This window comes from Otolemur garnettii, unplaced genomic scaffold, assembly GCF_000181295.1.
Source record: "Otolemur garnettii isolate 467f Iridium unplaced genomic scaffold, OtoGar3 scaffold00022, whole genome shotgun sequence".
Lineage (NCBI taxonomy): Eukaryota > Metazoa > Chordata > Mammalia > Primates > Galagidae > Otolemur > Otolemur garnettii.
The window spans coordinates 5,413,076-5,435,054 of record NW_003852417.1 but is presented as its reverse complement, the minus strand read 5'-3'; the positions used below and the strand labels follow the sequence as shown (position 1 = coordinate 5,435,054).

General features: G+C 35.1%; 1 pseudogene; it reads right to left on the bottom strand.

Moving 5' to 3' along the window:
* Positions 1-20,850, bottom strand: part of LOC100947972 — a 40,900-nt pseudogene extending 20,050 nt beyond the window's left edge.
* Positions 20,851-21,979: the final 1,129 nt, after the last annotated feature.

Sequence of the window (21,979 nt, the reverse complement as noted above, 5' to 3'; positions counted from 1 at the left end):
TCACCACACAAAAACACAGCATAGAGGAGGTGGAACAAGGTGGATCAACAGAACATTTCATCATCCAGCAATCTTCTGTAAAAACATCAAATTGAACAACTATCCACACAGAAAAGCACCTTCAAAAAAGCTGAAGAAATTAAGCACAACATCACAGTACTTAATTTTAGCATAGTAAGAAAGGATGCATTGAAGAGGGAGGAAGGACAGTTTTATGTTGCCTAAGCCACCCCTACTGGAACCCCAGACAGAGCAGCACAAAAACTGGAACAGTCTCCTTGGGGAAGGGATAAACAAGTGTAATAATTTTCATGGAATTTAGTTCTGGCCCCAGTAGTGGAACAAACATAGAACAGAGTTCCTGTGGCCCTTAATTTCTAAGCAGTGCCTATGGGGAAGAGGCATTTAGATACATCCCAGGCCAGAGGGGAACTCACCACCTATGCAGGAAGAAGCTGAGTCCCAGCCAGCTTTCCAACCACCTGACTAAAATAGCCTCAGGCCCTGAACAAATTTCAGTGGCAAACAGTTGGTAGTGACACAGTCCTTGGGTGGGCTCTGATATGTACTAGTCTGAGAAGCTGTGGGCTTGGGGAGTGACCCAGCACTCCTCAAGAGTGCTCAGCTACAGTGACCCAGGGAGTGACCCAGCACAGTATCAGCTACAGTGACCCCAGGCATGCCTACATCACCAGCGAGTGCTGTGCAGAAAGAGACTGCTCCTTTTTGAGGAAAGGAGAGAAAAAAAATGCAGGAAAGTTTGCCTAAGAAGCTATTGCCACTTCAGCCACAGTGAAACTTTGCAAAGGCTAGCACTTTGTATCCCAGATAGAGCTTCTAGACCTACCCTAGTCCCGAAGGGAATCTTTTGCTCCATAGGGTAGACTTGAGTCCTGCTCTATTCACTTTTAGATGATTAAGTGGCCTTAGGCCTTGAATAAATTGCAGCAGCATTAGATGGTAGGGGCCATAGGCCTTGAGTGAGCCCAGTGCTGCATTGGTCTGGGAGGCAGTGGGCTTTGGGTGTGATCCAGTATGGGACTAGCTTCAGAACCCACAGGTAGGCCTGTATTTCTCTCCCACAACTCCAGAGAGTGCAGAGCAGTGACAGAATCCTTCCATATAGGAATATGAGATTTAAGCAAGAGAGTTCATCTGAAAACCAGAGGAACTGTCCTGATTTTCCCCAAGTCCATCAAAAGTTGAAGAGCTAGGAATCTCCTAAGACTTGCAGCAAATCAGGGCTTAGCACACCCTCTAGTGCTAAATGGCTGCAGTCACTAGAAGTTTAGTGTACTCAATGCACTCTTCTTTGAAATACTAGAAGGGTCTCTAAAGAACAGGTACAAACAAAGCCAGAATGGGATAAATATTTGAGTTCTTCAATAATTAGATATCAATGAATGTTCTCAAATATCAAACCATTCACATAAATTTGACTTCACAAATGTCACCATTGTTAAAATGTCCACACTGCCCAGATTTGCAGATTCAATGCAATTCCCATTAAAAAAGCAATGTCATTTTTCAAAGATCTATAGAAAATAATTCTAAACTTTATAAGAAACAAAAAATATCACAAGTAACCAAAGCAATCTTGGACAAAAATAAATAAATAAATCTGTCTGGAGGTATCACATTACTTGATTTCAAATTACACTACAAGTCTATAGTAACTAAAACAGCATGATACTGATAAATGTGACAACATGAACCAATGACCAGAATAGAGAACCTAGAAATAAATTTATATTGCTATTACCAACTGATTTCTGAAAAAACAGAGAAAAAGATACACCAGGGAAAAAATACCCTATTCAATAAATAGTGCAGGGAAAATTGAATAGATTTGTGCAGAAGAATGAAACAGTATCTCTATGTCTCATCATGAAATAGTTAAGAATGATTAAATACCTAAGTATAAGACTGGAAATCATAAAAATTCTGGAATAAACTACAGAAAAATATCTTCTAGATATCAGCTTAGGCAAAGTATTATGAGTACGACCCTAGAAGCAAATAGTACAAACAAAAATAAATACGACTTAATTATACTAAGAATTTCTGCTCAGCAAAGAAAATAATCAACAGGGTAAGTAGATAGCCTATATAATGAAAAAAATATAAGCTAATATCTGGACTCTGCAAAGCACTCAAACAGACTAGCAAGAAAAAAATAATTAGTCCCATTAAATAGTGGGGAAAGGACATGAAAAGAGCTTTGTTTTTTTTTTCCCCAGAAAAAAAATGTCTGAAAAAATTACTCAACATCATTAATCATCAGGGAAATGCAAACTAAAGCCACAGTGAAAGACATTTCCCCTATCAGAATGGCCATTATTAAAAATTTTTTTAAAAAGATAATAGATGTTGGGATGGGTGTGGCAAAAAAGAAATGCTTATACATTGTAAGACTCTAAATTATTGCAATTACAATGGAAAGCCATATGAAGATTACTCAAAGAACTAAAAGCAAACCTATCATTATGTCCAGCCATCTAACTACTGGGTAAATACCCAAAGAAGTTATTACATAGAAAGACACTTGTACCTGAATACTTCTTATAGCAGAATTCATAAAGACAAAGATGCAAAATCAATTAATGTGTCTGTCAATTGATAAGTGCTTAAAGAAAATATGACCCATAGGAAAATTATATGGGATACCACCCAGTCATAGAAAGGAATGAAATAATGTCATTTGTCGAAACTTAGATAAAACCAGAGAACATTATTTTATGTAAAATATCTCAGCAATGGGAAAAGAAATACTGCATAGTCTCATTAATAAGTCAGAACTAAGTAATGGGTACACATGGTCATAAAAGGGGTACAATGGACCATTCAGAAGGTAGAAGGCTGGAAGGAGGATAAGGGATAAAAAATTACCTATCAGGTACAATGTACAATCTTCTGGTGGTAGGCACACTAAAACCTGTTACTTCAGCATTATACAATTTGCTTTTGACAAAAATACTTGTAGCCCATAATGGTTGAAATAAAAAACTACTAGAGAGAATCACTTAACTACAAAGAAAGACAATGACAAAAAACAAAGCAAGATGAGGCTTACAAAATATCTAGATACTCTGTAACAAAATGTTAGTGGTAAGTTCTGACTCATCAATATGAATATTAAATGAAAATAAACTAAATTCTCCAACTAAGAGACAGAATAGCTGAGTGGATTTTAAAAAGTCTCAACCATATTCAATCTACAACAAATTAATTTCACCTAAAAAGATGCACACAGATTGAAAGTAAAGGGATGGAAAAAGATATGAAAATCACCAGAAGTAGATATACTAGGGACGATGAAAAATATACACATTTTTAAGACGTCTTTTGTATGTATTACTTTTCAAAGTTGAATTGAATCACAGTAGCAATCTGTAGTATCATGTTCACTCAAAAGATCACATTAAACAAATGAATGCTAGCATCACCATGCAATAGGCAGTATAGTGAAAGAAAATGGTGGAAGCATGGTTGATGTTTGAGGGGTGCAAGAATATTTTGAGATGGCATTTGAAGTTCAAGAGGGATGTGGAAGTACTGTTGTGACTCGCACAGCTGAGAAGGAGACATGGACTACTTTGAATGCAATTAATCAATAGAAATTTATTATACCTGCACAGGGGTCATTGACCTTAAGAAGCAACGACCACAAATGGCCGATCAAATGGGTTTTTATACCCCAATCTCTGCATCACAACAAGCAAGCAAAGGAACAGAGGCTGAATCATTCTGGTTAGCTTTTGGGCGGGGATGGGGTGGGGAGGAGTTAAGTAGTTCAAGGAGTGGGGCTGGGTACATAAGTTGAGAAAGTTTCTAAGAACTCAGGACTTTCCTTATCTTTTAACCTCTTCTTGGAATTTTCCCTCTCCCTACACACTCCCTTATCTTCAAGCCTCTTCTCAGAGTTCTCCTCCCCGCCCTTGAGGGGACTGTGACTAGTGGACTCAAAAGAAGTTTCCTTTTCAAGGGTGGGAAAGTACCTTGTACATCACAGTACAATGGCAAATGAGGTGTGAGTATGCAATAGAACCTCCAATATGCCTAACAACTGTACACATTGGTGATAATTTTTAGATGCATGGTCCTATGTGTGATGTGCTCCAGGGAAGCTCCAGGAAGCCCCAAGCAGTAGTTTGCCATATCAGAAGTGTCTAGACATTGATGGCAACCACTATGAGTACCTTTTGTAATTGCAGAAGTCAAAGGTGACTCGTATTCATCTTTTGTTATTGGTATATATTGAGTTTTTACAATTTAATACAGTCAGTTTTTTCCTTTCTTAAAATCTGCACACATTTTTTATACTCTCTGTATTTTTATTGTAAACTGAAGTTAAGACAAAATCTATAAAGAAAGAGACAAAGAAGGTCATTATGTAATGACAAAGGAGTAAATTAAGCAAGAAGGCATAAAAAGAATGAACAAATAAATATGTATCCAACACCAAAACTCTCAAATAAATAAAGCAAATATTAATAAATCTAAGGGAGACACAGACAGGAAGGCAATAATAATAGGGGACTTCAACAGCCTACATTCATCACTGGAAAGATCACTGAAGCAGAAAATTAACAAAGAAACGACAGACTTAAACTACATCCTAGACCAAATAAACCTAACTGACATTTATAAAACATTTCATCCAACTGCTGCACAATATACATTCTTCTCAACAGCACATCAGAATAGACCATGCATTAAACCACAAAATAAGTTTCAACACATTTTAAAAAATTGAAATTATGTCAAGTATCATTTCTGTTCACAATAAAACTAGAAATCAATAATAAGAATTTTGGGAAATATATGAATATGTGAAATATGTGGAAATTAAATAACACTATCCTGCATAATTAATGGATCAAGGAAGTAACTGAGAAATTAAGTTAAGCACCCAATGGATTGTAACAAACTGGTCAAATATATGAAAGTGGTCAACACAAGTTATGACGACTGTACTGATACCTACACGTGGTACTTGCCCAGTCTATGAAAATTAAGTCAACTTAAGGAGGTGGTCAATGTAGAGTGATGGTCAACTATGGATGTTCTACTATAATTTAAAAATTTCTTAAAATAAGTGGAAGTGGTAATAGAACATATCAAAACCTATAAGATACAACAAAAACAGTACTAAGAAGGAATTTTATTGCAATAAATGGCTACATTGAAAAAATAGAAAGACTAGAAATAAACAACCTAATGATGTCCCTGAAGGAACTAAGACAGCTGGAATGCACCAAACCCCAAATAGTAGAAGTAAATAATTAATAAATACCAGAACAGAAAAGATGAATTTGTGACTAAAAATATACAATAGATCTATCTTTTTGAGAAGATAAATGCAATTAATGCTAGACTAATTTTTAAAAAAGAGAAGATTTAAATGAGCAAAATCAGAGACAAAAATGGAGACATCATAACTAATACCACAGAAATAAAAAGGATCACTATTATGAACAACTATATGCCAACAAATTGTAAATCTTAGAAGAAATAGATAAATTCCTTGACACATTCAACCAATCCTGAAAAAATAGAAAACTTCAGCAGATCTATAATGAGCAATATGACTGAACAAATAATAATGTTTTCCATTAAAGAAACCTTTAGGACCCAATGGCTTCACTGCTAAATTCTATTAAAAATATATGAAAATAATAATTATTCAAACTATTCTGAAAAAATGAAGAAACAAGACATTTTCAAATTCATTTGACTATAATAAATTTATTCTTCTCATACTAAAACCAGATAACGGCATAATAAAAATATTTCAAAACACTCAAAACTACAGGGCAATAGCCCTGATAAATGTAGATCCAAATATTCTCAACAAAATACTAGAAAACTAAATTAACAGCACATTAAAAAGATCATTCACAATAAATAATAAAATAAGATTTATTCCAGTGATGAAAGGATGATTCAACATATATACATCAATAAATATAATGCATCACATCAACAAGATCAAGGACAAAAAACATATAATCATTTCAAAAGATGCTGAAAAATGACTCAACAATATTCAAGAGCCCTTCATCGTAACATTCTCAATGTACTAGGTATAGAAAGAATACATTACAGGGCAGTGCCTGTGGCTCAAAGGAGTAGGGCACTAGCCCCATATGCTGGAGGTGGCAGGTTCAAACCCAGCCGTAGCCAAAAACTGCAAAAAAAAAAAAAAGAATACATTACAAAACTGTGAAAGCCATACATAATGAGTCCACAGTAAAATCATACTAAATGGGAGAAAACTGAAATCTTTTTCACCAAGATCTGCAACAATCCAAGGATTGTTGTTCACCTTGTATTCAATGTACTACTGAAAGTTTTAGCTTGAGCAATTAGGCAAGTGAAATAAATAAATGTCATCCAAATTGGAAAGGGATAAATAAAATTAGTCTTGTTTTCAACTGACATGGTCTTATATTTAGAAGATATTGAAAACACCACGAAAATACTATTACAACTAATAAATTTCTGTATAGTTGGATAATACAAAATCAACATGCAAAAATCGGTAGCATTTCTATACAGCATCAGCAAACAAATTTGAAAAAAAAATCAAGAAAGTTAACCCAGGGGCAGCGCCTCACCCATATGCTGAGGGTGGCAGCCAAAAAAATTAATTAATTAATTAATTAATTAAAAGCATTAAAAAAAACAGAAAAGACTAAGCTAAAAAAAAAAAAGAAGAAAGTTAACCCATTTACAATAGCTACAAAAACAATACTTGTAAATAAATTTAACCAAACCAGAAGTTCTCTATAATGAAAACTACAAACACTGAGGAAACAATTTGAAAAGGGCACAAAAAAATGGAAAGATACCCATACTCTTGAACTGAAAGAATTAATATTTCAAAATGTCTACACTAAATAAATAAATTATATATACTATCCCAAATGGCCTACAGACCCAATATAATCCCTACCAATAGATCAATGACATTCTTCACAGACATAGAAAAAATAATCCTAAAATTTATATGGAATCACAAAAGACCATGAATTACCAAAGCAGTCTTGAACAACTTAACAAAAAAGCTGGAGACATCACACTAAAGGACTTCAAATTGTAATGCAAAACTTTGGCATCCAAAACAGCATGGTACAGTCATAAACACAGACACCTAAACTAATGGATCAGAATATAGAACCCAGAATTGAATACATGTATTTACAGATAACGTATTTTCAGCAAAGGCACCAAGAACATACATTGAGGAAAGACCTGTCTTTTCAATAAATTGTGCTGGAAAAACTGGGCATCCAGTTTTATAAGCAGTAAAATAAAACTAGATTCCTATCTCTCATCAAAAAAAATAAAATCCAATTCAAAATGGATTAAAGACTTAAATGTAACACCCAAAGCTATGAAACTACTAGGAGAAAATGGTGGGGAAATGCTTCAGAATCTGAGTCTGGTCAAAGATTTTGGGGGTAATACCTAAAACACAGGCAGCAAAAGCCAAACAAATAAATGGGATTGTAACAAGCTAAAATGCTTTAGGAAACAATCTACAAAGTGAGGAGACAACCCACAGAATGGGAGAAAACAGTTGGATACTATCCATCGGACAAAAGATTAATGAACAGAATATATAAGATGCTCAAACTTTTCAATAGCAAAAAAATAAAATAACCAGATTAAAAAATGGGCACGGATCTAAATAGACATTTTTCAAAAGAAGACATAGAAATGGTCAACAGGTATATGAAAAACTGCTAAATATCACCCATAATCAGGGAAATGAAAACCCAAACTAAGTGAAAAACTGCACACCAGTTAAAATGACTATTATCAAAAAGACAGAAACTATCAAGAGGTGACGAAGTTGAAGGGGGGTTGCTCATACAGTGCTGGTGGGAATGTAAATTAATACACACCATGGAAAACAGTATAGAAGTTCCTTAAAATACTGAAGATAGAACTACTATATGATCCAGTAACCTACTATTGGTAATCCAGTAACCTACTAAAGGCAATCCATACACAGAAAAGATATTTATACTTCCACGTTTATTTGTAGCTACACTCATAGTAGCCAAGATGTGGAAGCAACCCAAGTGTCCATCAGAGGATAACTGGATAAAGGCATTGTGGTGCTTACACACAGTGGGATGTTATTCAGTCAGGTCCGTGAAGAATGTCGTTCATATATCAGTAGGCATTACGTTGACTCTGTAGATCATCTGGGGTAATAGAGACATGTTTGGAACTACAGGACATCATATTAAGTGAAACAATTAAGGCAGAGAAAGACAAATTCTTCTCAGTCATTTGGGGGAGATAAAAAGTTGATTTCATGGAGAGAGACAGCAGAATGTCTCTCAGGCCAGAGCCTGAGAAATGCAAGAGGAAAGAGGGGAGGAACAAAAATTTGGGAATAGTTCCAACCCCAAAATATAGATAGGCAAGAGTAAATGCTAGTGTTTGATTCCACAGTACAGGGACTACTTTATTTTACATTTCAATTAGATTGTAGTTAGATTTGGAAAAGTCTCAAAACAAAGAGCTGATAAATTTTTAAGGTGATAAAAATCTCATTTAACCTGATTTGATAACTGCATTTTGGATGTTTATGTCACAATAGCACACATACACTGGAAATATGTACATTCATTATATATCAATTAAAAAATCAACAACAGAGACAAAATTATGTAGATTGGTTCTATCACCACAAGTATCCTAATAGTCAGCTTTCATAACTACATCTGTCTCTGTTCTGGCAGTTCCGTTTCCATTCCTAACTACGCAACCACAATTTATTGTTCATTTCTATAATTCTATCTTTTTAAGAATGTTACATGAATGGAATCATATAGTATATGACCTTCTAGGAGGCATAATTTCCTAGAGACTCATGAAAGTTGCAATTATCAATCATTGTTGTATGACTGCTTCATAGCAATCCATTGCATGGCTGGCCCCCAGTTGGTTCATCTGTTCATTCCTTGAAGGACCTTTGGGTTGTCTCCACTTTTTGGCTATTATAATAAAACCTTTGGACATTTGTATACAAGATTTTGTGTGGCCATAAGTTGACATTTCTCTGGGATAAATTCCTTAAAGTATAATTACTTGGTTTTATGGTAAGTACATGATTATTTTTTCTTTTTTGTTGTTGGTTTATTTTTTTAAAAGCTGCCAAGCAGTTTCCCAGGGACTATACTCTTTCACATTTCCATCAGCACGGTCAAAGGATTCAGTTTCTCCACATCCTCACCAGCATTTTGTGTTGTTACATTTTTATTTTAGCCATTTTAATATATTAATATGTGCAGTGATACAATACACAATTCAATACAAATTCTTCAAAACAATTTTAAGATAAATAATTATAATGCTCAACTCTCAGAAAAGAAGGGAAGGACTAGCATGATTTTAGTCAGGTTAATTCCAGTTGGCATAGTAAATCCACTTTGGGGAATCCACCGTACAAATAAGAAGTGAGTTCCCTCATTCTCATTCCACACTCAAGTCACCTCCTGATTATTTAGTGTGCCAGGACAGTTTGTCAATACTTACAGACAGCCGAGGTCATGGGAATGTCAGCCTCCCTATGTTGCAGACAGTTCTTTCTTTTAGTGCAAATAGTTAAATTGGCATTCTGTTCCACAGATCACTGTCTTGGGTGAGTTCATGGGAAGCTGTCTTGAAGATAGATTTGAGCTGGTGTGCTGACAATTCATTTTCTAATCCATGTGCATGAAGGCAAAACCCAGGCCCTTGCAATGTTTTCTAAAATAATCATGCTCAGTGTAAAGCTATGGCACCAGGCCCTCTCCTGCAAGCAAAATACTCAACTTCCTTGCATGCAATTAAAGTCAACTTTTGCAAGAATTATTCAAGTGTATAGGTGAATTAATTTTCCATATAGGGAAACTTGAGATTTATAAATGTGATCCCCAAATCTGAATTTTTTAAGACGGAAACTCTTCTTCCTTGAGACTCAGACTGGCCGAGATTTTTGTTACTGAAAATACTTATGATCTTACTAGGTATAAAATTAATGAGGTGGACACAGAAATTATCAGGTGAGTCAAAGTTACTTCTCCCTGGAAAGAAATAAGAAAGTTCACTCATTTTATTTTAGTGGAATAAATAGAAAAATTAAAATAATATCTTCAAAATTCTCTCTCTTTCTCACACACACTCATACACATACATATGGAAGTGCATGAAATATTAGATTGTTCCTACTCAAATTAAGGTAGAAACCAAAGGACAATTTCTTACTTTGAGCATCATCAATAATATTCAACCTAAATTTGGCAAAATTAGATATAAATATAAATATATATATATATAAAATTTGGAGGTGGCACCTGTGGCTCAAAGGAGTAGGGCGCTGGCCTCATGTACCAGAGGTGGTGGGTTCAAACCCGGCCTTGGCCAAAAACTGGAAAAAAAAAAAAAAAAATATATATATATATATACACATATATAACACATATATATAATTTTGTGTCTATGAGTGAATTAAGAAGACAATGAAGAAACTATATCTTCAGTTTTCTTAGAAGAAAACTATACCTAGTTTTTCTGTGTTATTAGTAAAATCTGTTAATAATCCTTGGCAATCACATAATAATTATTTCTAGATAATTTTAAGTAGGATCTATCAGATAGTAAATTCTTTATGTTCATGGACTATGCTTATTATTGTTTTATACTTTATTCATTAAAAACATAATAGTGCTAGCACTTTTATAAAACACGTTTTTTTCCTTTTTTTAATAACTAACTTCACATGCGTTAATCCTTTAAACTCACATAATCCTATGTCTTCATTACTAAGATCAACCTTTCTGGACAACAATAAAATAACTTGGCTGAAGTCTCACATCCAGAAGGAGTGGACAGAATCCAAACCCCAACCGTCTGTACAATAATCACTGGGATTTCACTGCCTCCCTGGGCCAAGTACCTTATTAGATGTCAGACAGAGGCTAGATACTTACTAGATAATCATTCCTTCAATGCTTGTTGATAAATGTAAGCAACAGTTATTTCTCAAACTTCTAAAATCTCCTTCCTGTGTGAGGGAAATGAGACATTATGAAAAATAAAGACTAACAGTGAACGCTAAAGAAAGTGGAGGTGAAAAAAGAAAGCCTGTTTTGTAAATCAGGCCCCTGAGGGTGTACAGCTAGCAGGTGCGGGGGAAGTGTCCACAGGAGGGGCTGAGTGAATGATGAATCCAGCTCTACTCAGCCTGTGTCAGCAAGAGAAGGGCGCCTTGTGTGAGGCATCTGTGCCAAGAAGACACATTTTTTAATTGGTTAAACTGAGAAGTTTATAAAATTCACCCAACGCTTCAGCTGCACACAGGCTGGAGAGGCTCCCATTCTACTCTGAGATAGAATCCAAAGTTGCTGAGTGACCTTGGACAAATTTATTTTGAACTTCCTCCCTCCTCCTCCCATATTGATACACCAAAATATGTTTCTAGATAATTCATGTGAACTTGTGGAATGGGCTTTATTTTTTTATGCAAACCTTGAATTCTGTCCAGTAGTCTTTTAGAGCAATTTAACAACAAAAATTGATACTGACTGATGAAAGTTTAGACCCCACTATGGAATCATCTCTAGTCCCTGAAGTCAATAAAGAAAAAAGAGAATGAAGGAAGGATAGAAACTATGAAGTGAAGACCATATTCACTTGAAATTGACACTCAATTGGGGCCTGTCCCACCAAGAGGAAAAGTACGAGCTTTTGGAACATTAGTTTTGTTTGCATTTACAGAAAAGCAAACTCTCAATGAAAATTCACCAAGGATTGCAAAAAAGGAAAGAACATAAATCTTGTCTTAAAAAGTCTGATTTGTAACTCAAGGGCTTAGCAACAAATCTATCATAAAAAGATTTCATGTTGTCATTGTTTAAAATCCCTTGCATTAAATATGTCATCTTTAATGGGAGGAAGAGTAAATTTGAAATTGATTTTGAATTGAAGAAAATTAGAAGGGAATTCAGTGAAATCATTATGTTGTCAAGAATTCTTCACAGTCTCAATAATTCAAAGGCTAATTATTCTGTTCTGTGATTGTTCCGGCATTGAGTTTGGCGTCTTCCTGTGGCTTTTCTCATTTGACCATCTCATTAGTGTCTTCTTTGAAAAGCTAAGCGGGGGAAAGAAAAGACATTCTCCTCTGGCTCAGTGGGCAGAGAAGATGGGGTTACTGACCTCCGTGAGATCTGGACCTAGGCCAGGATTCTAGCTCTCTGTGAATTGACTGTATTTTATAAACCATTTGAAGGAAACATAATTGTAAAATACACGTATAAACATCTAATTTTTATAAAGGCATGTTCCATCTTCTCTTAATACACACAGATAGTATCTATAATCATTGAGAACAAACATAATTTACATTGACTAATGTAAATTAGTGCCTTCCACTTTTTTCCTTTCTATCTCCTTCTCCCTGAGGATACTAAGGTTTTATTATAAAATGATAATGGACTGGGTTGAATAGTGTCTTCCAAAAATCCATGTCTATCTAGAACCTGTGAATGTGACCTGCTAGGGAAATAGGGTGTTTGTCTGTGAAGTCAACTTACATGACATCATCTGGAATTATGGTGGGTCCTGAATTTAATGATTGGTGTAAAAGAGAGATTTGAGGACACAGGAGACAAAGAGGAGAAGGCCATGTGAAGATGGCAATGTTGCTAGAATTTCTTTCTTCCTGAGTCCTTGGTCTTGGGGTTCAAAGAATGAAACCACAGACCCTTCAGTCAGCGACAGGCTAGTTTATTGACAGGGAGAAAGACTGACAATGAGCAGACGAGGACTAACAGCAGAGGGAGAACAGACCCTTCTGCAGAAAGGGGGATCCAAGTGGGAAGGCTCCCCAGTCTTCAGTCGGGGGTTTAAATGCTGCTTTCCCTGTCCTATGGGCCGGGGTTCATGTCTATCTGGAATGCATGTCTATCCATGAAAAATTGGACAGAAGTATTTAGGCAGAAAATAATCCTAAAATAAAGCACAGGAATGCTGTCTTTGCAGTTTGGGGCTCAGGCAAGGGATTAGGTTGTGCGCTTCCTACTCAAGGAGGAGCCTCCCAGAACTGTTCAGGCTGCTTTGTTCTTGACCTTGCTGGACCCCAGAGGGTGAGGCCTGGAAAGGGCAGCCTGTTTGTGCCTAGAGATAGGGGTCTTATTTCTGAGATCACCCAGCCATGGAGAATACGGGGTTCCCTGCCCACTCCTCAGTAGGGGAACCCTGTATCACTGCCACAAGCCGAGGAATTGAAGGATTGCCAGGGACCACCAGAAGCTGAAGGAGACACAACTGGATTCTTTCTTAGAGCATTTGAAGGAAGCATGATCCGGCTGACATCTTGGTTTTGAACCTTTAGTCTCTATGACTGTGGGAAAAATTAATTTCTGTTGTTTTAAGCTACCCAATAGTGGAAGTTTGCCTAGAGGTTCTAGGCAACTAGTACAGATCTGATCAGGTCATTTTCCTTGTGCCACAAGAGTTTTACATGAAGTTTTTAGATCTCTAAACCTTCCGCAAAAGGTAAATATAAAGTAATAAATTGTTGAACACAGGGAGGAAGACTCTGCTTTTGAATTGGGTGGATTTAGTATCATTTGTCTGTCTATACTTCACTCTTTTAAGCACTCATCTCTTTCCATGCTCTGGTTGCTTTTGACCTTGAGCATACTGTAAGCTCTAAGAGGCTGAGTCAAAGTTCGAATTGTGAGTGGCATATCCATAGCAACATGTAAAGTGCCCAGGGCACACCAGTCCCCCAAAAATACTGCAGGAGGAAGAAAAAGAGGGAAAAGAGAGAGAGGAAACCAAAAGCTCTGTAAACAAATGTGAATCTTCTTTCTATTGAACTTATTTCCAAAATATATTGTTGATGTTAGGAACACATAGAAATTCACTACTGTATTCACAGACTGACTAATCACCAGTTTAATCTTTTATTATAAAATGTAATTTAACATTTGTGGTGATGAGGTCATTAAATTTTACAACTTCTATTACATTTAACATTAGAAAAAGGAAATAATGATAGGCGTCCAGGGTTAATAGGAACTCTAGAAATAATCCTTTTTTTATCCTGTTGTAATATAAAAGAAAAAAAATAGGTCCAGAGAGAGAAATCAATAGAAGCACTGTACCCTAACTGCCAGCTTTACGTTCCCCTGTTTCATTTCATTGTCTTCCAGGATCATCAAAGGTGACATGTAAGAGATTCTACATTTACAGGAATATAAGTCAGAAACCCTAATGTCATCTCAGGATGCAAAGAATTGACAAATTGAATCTGAATAAAATCAAGCTTCCCCAAGTTACCACTGACAGATCATCTGAGTACACACTACCAGAATGGGATTTTCACTCTATGATATACTCCTCTCAAAACTAACTAACTAAATGAATAAATAATTGCTAAAGGGGCTGTGACCTAGGCAAGACCACCTGCGTTACCTTCTTAATCAGAATATGATAATTGACTCTCCTTTGTTTTCTAATTTCTTACTTGGGTAACACACTACTAAGCACCAAATGAAACACTGGCTCTCAATTTCTGTAAAATAAAAAAACCTTTTATCCATGATTCCAGACTAGTATTATCTAAAGTTTGTGATGATGGAGACACTCCCCTGGTCTCCAGCCAGCCTCACCTCCCACGGCTCCTCTCTGACTGCAGCATCCTTCATCTTCTGGCCTCATCTAGAAATAGACTCTCTCTTTCTATTTCTTCATCCTTCCAATGGAAACACCCTGAGTGGAATTCAGCTCAATGTCATGTCAAGCTGATTCAGTCCTATTTTTTTCAGTCCTATTGCTTTGCTTTGTTTTGTTTTGTTTTTTCTAATTTAGAGCAAAAACAAAAGTTATTTCACTGTGGCAGATAGACACTCTTCTGATATATTAAGGAGACTGGTGTCTCAGGAAAAGAGCTGGCAGGATTTTCAGATTTACAAAATAATTTGCTGAACAGACGACTTGATTTCAACAGGGGGATTGTCAAGGTTGATGACCTGAAAGGAAAAATGATAATGGAGTTGACTGTGCAAACAATGATGAATCCAAACGTTATTCCCTGCACCAGAAATATCCTCAAACTTTATACGATCCAAATTTATTTTGATCAGCTTGCCTTTTGGCACACTCTAATAGCTGGCCCATACATTTCCTCTGTTTACTGATAAACAGCCATAATTTAAATAACACTGGGATTCACTTTGCAGGCATTTTATTAGCTTCCCTGAATTGATTAATGTTTCATGAAGTCTGTTTGAGAGAGGGCAAAAAAAAAAAAAGATCGTGATTACATTTTTGGTGTGTGTGTTTCGTTCGTTCACATTTTTTTTTTAATTTTATAACTTTACTAATTTATATCACAGCGCCATCTATTGAGCTAAACGTGCTTTTCTCATCAGGGGTCAAATTTAAAACCATCCTCTCTGCTGGCCTGGAGAGAAACGCCAAATTCAAATGTGTAGTATAGATGATGAAAGAAAACGAGGTTTGCAATGAATTCCCCCAGAAGTACTGAGGAGGTACGTGCTCTGGGTCTCTTTGCATCTTGCAGTGACACGACAGCACATACCTGCAAACAACAGCGACACGTGCAGTTGCCATCCGCTTGCGTGTCTATCTGCGCAACTTAACTGTGGAGTTAGAAAGGCGAGGACTAGGATACTTTAGATCCGTAGTTCATTGTCAGGTATACATGTTGGCCTAGCAAGAGTTTCCAGAGAATGGGGAGGATCGCACAGAAACGCAGTTTTTAGACCCACCTGTCTCATCAACCTCATCCTTCCCAGTTTACATGAAGAAAAGTGTCCAGTGGTAGATCATATGACGTAGCCAAAGAATAGGGTGACCCGATGTCCTGCTTTTGGTGGGACAGTCCCGTTTTTCAACAATTTGTCCCAGGTCCCGTGGCGTTTTAAAAAAGTTTGGATTTTTGGAAAGAATGCACGAACGGGCGGGAGAACAAGAAAGGAATATACGGCTTTCAGCTGCCATGTGGCTATTTCACCAGAATATGCATTTTATGTTATTTTTGTTAAATTTATAATGTTAAACTGTAATAATAACAAATAATTGGTGAGAAGTGATTATCAAGAACTGCTTATCAAAGTTTGCATTGTTGTCAGGCCCTGCCCTGCCCGGTCCCCTGCCCTGCCCCAGCCCCGCCCCTGCCCCCTCGTCCCGCCCTACCGGTATTAAAATCTGGTCACCCTACAAAAGAAGGAAATCATTACAGATCAAGTTGGGATAATATTTAGTGCCAGCTTGATTCATACAAAATCTTAGGTCTAATTTCAGATTTACACAATGACTATTTAAAATGTTCAATCCCCGGGTTTCATCTTTTGCAGGTGTTATATTTTTCTCCATATTAGACAAATCTTGAATATTTGCATTATTATTAGAGAGTGCCAAAGGAAGGATGTTTATGTGAGCACACAGATCTGGCAAATGATCTCCTTGTCTTTAACCTCCATACCGAAAATCTGTTACAAAATGTTTGCTTGCAATTATCTTAAAATTCAAAAATAGTCTTTTCCTAAACCTCTCGTTTCTCTTCAGATGGAATAAATCTTGCATGTTTTACAAATAGTCTTTTCCCTTCTTTAGTAAATAAACTTACATATCTTACCTATTCAGTTTTACTATGGTGATTTGGCCCAGAATTTGGCCCATAAACCTCTAAGGAAGGATAAAGTTGGGCTGGTTAATGGATGCAAAAATATAGCTAGATTATTAGATAGATGAACAATATCTGGTAGCACAACAAAGAAACTATAGTCTACAATAAGTAGTAGTATAGTTTAAAATTACTAAAAGGGTGGAATTTAACTGTCCCCAACATGAGGAAATGATAAATGCTTGAGGTGATGATATCCCAATTACCCTGATTTGATTATTACACATTGTACATCTGTATCAAAACATCACATGTACCCCATAAATATATACAACTATTACATAAATATAACAACTAACATTTAAATATTTTAAGGCAAAAATAAAACACCAGCTCATGACTATAATCCTAGCACTCTGGGAGGCTGAGGTGGGTGGATCTCCGGAGCTCAGGAATTCGAGATCAGCCTGAGCAAGCGGGAGACCCAGTCTCTAAAAACAAGCTGGCTGTTGTCATGGGCACCTGTAGGCTAGCTACTTGGGAGGCTGAGGCAAGAGGATGGCTTGAACCCAAGAGTTTGATGTTGCTGTGAGCTGTGAGGGTGACAAAGTGAGACTCTGTCTAAAAAAAAAAAAAAATTCTCAAAATAGAAAACCAGTTAGTATAGGTAATAATGTTCTTCCTTCTTTATTTGGAGACATTGAACTTTAGTGAGCATTTCCATGGGCAAATTAATTCACTCCAAGAATGGATTTAACAGCCAGATCAAAATTCCCAAACTAGTATTCCTTCTGTTGCCCAACAAAGTAATGAGTATGCTTCTACCAGAAAATTTTTAAAAGGAAAATGTATAAATTCATGTGACTGAGGCAGAAACAAGGTGCTGTCACCAGGTGGTGTGATCTACCAGTGTCTCATCTCCTGTGGAGTATGAACTGAGTATGAGTCTCCAGTCTCTCTTTAGTGGCTTAACTTCAGGTTCATAGATTGAGCCCCTCCTATTAATCCCAGTTGGAGCCCAGTAGCTTTCTCTGGTTTTCAACCACAATCCTCTAGTTCTTCAGAAAAGGAAATACTGAACGTATTTTATTTGAGTTACATACATTACAGTTTAGCTCTCTTTTCAAACTAATAGACCAAGTGCATATACAACTTGTTATATTAAAATCGATAGCATATTAGAGAACATTCATCATTTACATTAGGTTGATTAGTTTATTGATTAGTTTATTGGTTGATTGATTAGAATTCAGAATAAAGCTTCATTAACATAGATGCAGATATTTGAACTTCATGAAAGTATGTCTTGATTATAAATGTTGTGGCTATTTTACAGCTTCTTGTTATTCAAGCCTAAGCATGTCTAATTGCACCAGTGAGACAGACTAAGAGCCAGGGTGCATAGCACCACATAAACTGCTGGTCAAGTTCAGGTGAAGGTGCTGCACATTCTGTAAAATAAAATGCTTATTTGCACATGACCCATTCAGATAAAAAAAATAGCATGTTATGAAGATGGTTTCCTGTTATGAATAGGATGTATCATTAATCATTATTTATAATATCAGTATTTATAATATATAATGGGTGATGTGTTCCTAACATACTTATAAATGTCCTATTTCCAGCTGATAATAATCAATTATTAAGATTATAAATGCCTAGCTATACAAAACAAAGAAAATTTTAAGAGTAACCTAACAACAAAATGACAAAATTTATGTTCAGACTATTTGACACAGCTGTCATTTCTGAAAAGGTTAATCCCATGACAGCAGAATATGGAACAAAGAAATATGATGAAATTCTTAAAAAGTCACTCAAAAAAGGAATTTACATAATAATGGTCTCATATAGTTTGATGTTGGTAAATATTGCTCATGCGCTCAGTGTTAAGTTCTTCTGAAACAGATACATGTGCTAGAATAAATGTGATATATGAATGAGATATATGTATTTGAAAATCTGTGTGTTCATTGTAAATTAAAATAATTAAACGTACCTACCATTTGATTGTGAACATACTATTTTTTTTAATTTTTATTAAATCATAGTTGTGTACATTAATGGAGTCATGGGGTACAGTGTGCTGGTTTTATATACAATTTGAAATATTTTCACCAAATTGGTTAACATAGCCTTCATGGCATTTTCTTAGTTATTATGTTAAGACATTTATATTCTACAGTTAGAAAGATTCACGTGTACCCTTGTAAGATGAACCATAGGTGTGGTCCCACCAATCATCCTCCCTCCTCCCATCCTCCCCCTTCCCCTTCCTCTCCCCTTTCCCCACATTCTTGGGTTATAATTGGGTTAGCTTTCATATGAAAGCTATAAATTAGTTTTATAGTAGGGCTGAGTACATTGGATACTTTTTCTTCCATTCTTGAGATACTTTGCTAAGAAGAATACGAACATACTATTTTAATTTAAACTTTTCATTACTATTTTTATTGAAATTGCATTAAATTTGGAGACCACATAGGGGAAAATGGATCGTCCTATGCATGACTATACTACTTCTCTGATTATGCTAGCCTTTTACATGTAACTTTTATAATTTTCTTCTTAAATAATTGGTTTATTACTTTTTAAATTATATTTGTTATTTACTAGCTTTAATCCTTGGTACTTTATTGTTGCTATAAATGGTATTTCTTTTTAATCATATTTTTGAACTCTTGATTACTAATGTATAATATTATTAAATTTTTATTTGGCCATCTCACTAGACTTCATTATTTATTGTTAATACAATTTTTTTAAGAGTGAGATTTTCTATTACACAATTTAGTCATTTGCAAATGTAGTTCGATTTCATCCAATCCAAACTTCATTATTGTTTATTGAATGATTAGAATTTATAGAACAATGTTGAATTATCTTGGAAAAGTGGTATCTTGTTCTTGATTTTCAAAAGACTTCCAACTTTGCCTGTTTATTACAATATTTTGAAGGTTTCTGTTTATGGTATACAAGTTTTGTCAGGTTCAAATGTCAGATGTTTTATATTCCAACATTCCTAGTAGTATTCTTCATACATCTGTACTAAATTGTGATATTTTTTTTTATTCACTGAGATAAAATTCCTTCTTTCACTGTGAATGTAGTGAATTTCACTTTCTAGAATTGAATCATCATATTATCTAGGACAAAACCGCATTCACGATCCGTGTGTAGGTTTAGTTTTCTAATATTACACATGATACATGTGTAGGTTCAGTTTTTTAACATTATTTCTAAAATAATTATAGCCTATATTTTTGTATAATTATTAACAATGTATACTGACCTTAAAGAATAAATTGAGTAATTGCCCTAATTTTTGCATGATAAAGACTAGAAATACTAATTTTTTTTCGAATGAAGAAGCAAGAAAATGTTATACACAAGACTGCAAACAGTATTACCCCAGACTGGGGAAGGCAGTTTGATAGCCCAGGGGAGAAGGAGGTAGAATTGTTGTTCTCCTTTTGGGTGAACAGTCCCTGGTATATTTATACCATTTATAGCCCAGGGGAGAAGCAGGTAGAACTGTTGTTCTCCTTTTGGGTGAACAGTCCCTGGTATATTTATACCATTTATAAATCAGCAAATGGAAATTATGTGACAAATTAAACTTCAATCTATTTAAAGAACAGATATTGTGGGCTCATCCATTTTTAATATTGCATTAATACAGTGTGGATTTATGACCAGTATGATAATGGTAGACATCTTCTTTTTTTTTTTTTTTTTTTGGCAGTTTTTGTCCAGGGCTGGGTTTGAACCTACCACCTCCAGCATATGGGGCTGGTGCCCTATTCCTTTGAGCCACAGGCACCGCCTGATAATTGTAGACATCTTCTTAAACTAAATATCCTCCATATAAGTATGAGAGATATTTCTAATAAAAAAAAATAAAATTTTTTGTGGACCACACCATTACTACTGATCAATCTTATGAAACAAATGTAGCTGTAAAGATCTATTTATAAGTTATCAAAATAATCACTTAAAGTATAATTTGTGTTTTTATCTTCTTGACTTGATCTTTAGAAAATACAGGCATTGTAGTGAGTTTCAATTTTTGGAAAAGTCATGATAGTTATTTTCTCATACTCATCATTGATGGTATTCAAAGGAGACTTCTCTTTAATGTTTTCTCCATCTATTTCTTGGATATAAGTTAATTTTCTTTCCATTACGACCATATTTTGTTAACTTTTTCTTGTGATACAAAAATAGAAAACAAAATTCAAGGGCTCTAATCTGAAATGATAGCTTGGGTCCATGCTGGCAAACTTACAAAATGATCATTTCTTTTGCTATTTTTGTTTTCAGTCTTATTTGTACACAGCCATCTGCTATATGATTACAGAAGTAGAAAAAATACATAAGGCAAAATGAATTACTATTGTCACTTAATTTCAATATTTTCTATTTAGAAAGTAATATGTGTTCATTATTTTTTAAAAAATTAATACTTTATATTACATTTTAAATATTTATATATTTTATGTTAAATTTTAAAAATAGATACCATTGAATGAATTCATAAACTCCCATTATCAGTCACTATTCACACTTCTCTATGTTAACTTTGAAATTTGCCTTTTGTTCTTTTTTCCATTGTCAGGTAAAAGTACACAAACCCTCTTAATATTCTTTTAAAAATTCCTGCTGCCAAAGAAGTGGATGTGAGCAAGAGCGCATTAGGGATTCTACTGCTGTAGAAACTATTATTTATTCATCATCTGTGGTGTTGCAGGTGCTGCTTTAAGTACTTAATGATAATAACTCATTATCTTCCAAGAAAGCGAAAAAGCCAGATATCATTTTCTTTTTATAAAAATGAACAACTTTATGTTATTTGCCAAGGTTAAACAGTTTGTTTCTGTGGTAGAACCAAGGTTTGAATCTACTGTCCACATCCAAAACCAGACCTTCTTATCAGAAACCAGGAAGAATCTGGTACAATTATTACTCTCAGTGGCAAGAGGGGGCTACTTTCCAAAAAGCGAATGAAGGAAAAAGAAAGATGTATTCCTGATTGTTGCCTTTTGAAACCTATGACCATTTTCTGTGCCAAGGGAATTATTCAAATTGATAATAAATCTCGTAAGTTGGGTGATAGTGGCCTCTTCTGGTAAAAATGAGAATATAAAAAATATTAGTCAAAGCTCATACATGTTTAATATGAATTTTGAATAAATTACATAAAATTAATTTTTACTTATACAGAAACAATATTTCCTTATAAAAACTAAGTCAAAAATGGTAAAATAAATGTCAAATCCTTCTGGGATGCCATCAAAATGTATATTGCTTTTT